Source organism: Toxorhynchites rutilus, unplaced genomic scaffold, assembly GCF_029784135.1.
Source record: "Toxorhynchites rutilus septentrionalis strain SRP unplaced genomic scaffold, ASM2978413v1 HiC_scaffold_99, whole genome shotgun sequence".
Classification (NCBI taxonomy): Eukaryota; Metazoa; Arthropoda; class Insecta; order Diptera; family Culicidae; genus Toxorhynchites; species Toxorhynchites rutilus.
The window spans coordinates 12501-15000 of record NW_026600167.1 but is presented as its reverse complement, the minus strand read 5'-3'; positions in this window follow the sequence as shown (position 1 = coordinate 15000).

The following is a 2500-nucleotide window of genomic DNA, read 5'->3' as shown; positions in this document are numbered from 1 at the left end:
CCGTAGGTAAAGATGATGATGTGTGACCAATGTGTGAATGTGTTGTTTTTTTTTTCAATAGTCATGTACGCGCCGTTGTCGATGTTATACACACTGCGTACTGCGGGTGAGAAATAAAACAAACTGTTGTGCTGTGCTGTGCTTGATGTTGGCTTGGTGTTATTGTATTATCGAATTGGACTTAATACCAGTGCCGGGCCGATGCACACACTGCGTACTGCGAGTGCTGGCTCGCGCAGTGACAAATTAAACAAACTGTTGCGCTGTTGTGTTGTGTGCGCTGTGTGGGGGAGACTTTTCATCACACTTGACACGCGCATTCTTACCCTCGATGTTGCCTTGGTGTTATTGTGTTATCGAATTGGACTTAATATCAGTGCCGGACTGTTGCGCTGTTGTGTTGTGTGCGCTGTGCGGGGGACTTTTCCAACACTTGACACTTTGCATTCCGGGACGTGGACGCTTTCTGGGACTTAGTGTTATTGTCGGCGGGGCAGTGTTTTACACATTGCGTACTGCGGGGGTTGGCTCGCGCAGCGCTGTTGTGTGCTGTATGCTGGGGGGACTTGGACGCTTTCTGGGACTTAGTGTTATTGTCGGCGGGGCAGTGTTTTACACATTGCGTACTGCGAGTGCTGGCTCGCGCAGTGAGAAATTAAACAAACTGTTGCGCTGTTGTGCTGTGTGCGCTGTGCGGGGGACTTTTCCAACACTTGACACTTTGCATTCCTGGACGTGGACGCGTTCTGGGTCTTAGTGTTATGGTCGACGGGGCAGTGTTTTACACATTGCGTACTGCGGGTGCTGGTGTGCGGGTGTTGTGCACTTGAGACTTGTTGTTCCGGGACATGCAATGATTTCACACACACGTACGATTGCATACTACCAGGCGCAAAGCGATTTAATGAAAAAAGAGAGAAGCCGCCAGCGCGGACAGCACTAAGCTACCACGGTGGGACTTCTCTCTTACGGAACACGACGCACCCGGGCAAAACTGCGCAAGCTACTGTGCCGCGCCGATGCTGATGGGGCAATGTTACACGTACTGCGCGCTGGGTCGCGCAGTGAGAAATTGAACAAACTGTTGTGTGCTGTATGCTGGGGGGACATGGACGCTTTCTGGGACTTGGTGTTATTGCCGACGGGGCACACATTGCGTACTGCGGGGGTTGGCTCGCGCAGCGCTGTTGTGTGCTGTATGCTGGGGGGACTTGGACGCTTTCTGGGACTTAGTGTTATTGTCGGCGGGGCAGTGTTTTACACATTGCGTACTGCGGGGGTTGGCTCGCGCAGCGCTGTTGTGTGCTGTATGCTGGGGGGACTTGGACGCTTTCTGGGACTTAGTGTTATTGTCGGCGGGGCAGTGTTTTACACATTGCGTACTGCGGGGGTTGGCTCGCGCAGCGCTGTTGTGTGCTGTATGCTGGGGGGACTTGGACGCTTTCTGGGACTTGGTGTTATTGCCGACGGGGCACACACTGCGTAGTGCGGGTGCTGGCTCGTGCAGAGCTGTTGTGTGCTGTGTTGTGCTGGGGGAACTTTTCCAACACATGACACTTGTTATTCCAGGACATGCAATGATTTCACACACACGCACGATTGCATATTACCAGGCGCAAAGTGATTTAATGAAAAAAGAGAGAAGCCGCCAGCGCGGGCAGCACTAAGCTACCACGGTGGGACTTCTCTCTTACGGAACACGACGCACCCGGGCAAGACTGCGCAAGCTACTGTGCCGCGCCGATGCTGATGGGGCAATGTTACACGTACTGCGCGCTGGGTCGCGCAGTGAGAAATTGAACAAACTGTTGTGTGCTGTATGCTGGGGGGACATGGACGCTTTCTGGGACTTGGTGTTATTGCCGACGGGGCAGTGTTATACACACTGCGTACTGCGAGTGCTGGCTTGCGCAGTGAGAAATTCAACAAACCGTTGCGCTGTTGTGTTGTGTGCGCTGTGTGGGGGACTTTTCCAACACTTGACACTTTGCATTCCGGGACGTGGACGCGTTCTGGGACTTGGTGTTATTGCCGACGGGGCAGTGTTATACACACTGCGTACTGCGAGTGCTGGCTTGCGCAGTGAGAAATTCAACAAACCGTTGCGCTGTTGTGTTGTGTGCGCTGTGTGGGGGACTTTTCCAACACTTGACACTTTGCATTCCTGGACGTGGACGCGTTCTGGGTCTTAGTGTTATGGTCGACGGGGCAGTGTTTTACACATTGCGTACTGCGGGGGTTGGCTCGCGCAGCGCTGTTGTGTGCTGTATGCTGGGGGGACTTGGACGCGTTCTGGGTCTTAGTGTTATGGTAGACGGGGCAGTGTTATACACATTGCGTACTGCGGGTGCTGGTGTGCGGGTGTTGTGCACTTGACAGTTGTCATTCCAGGACATGGAATGATTTCACACACACGTACGATTGCATACTACCAGGCGCAAAGCGATTTAATGAAAAAAGAGAGAAGCCGCCAGCGCGGACAGCACTAAGCTACCACGGT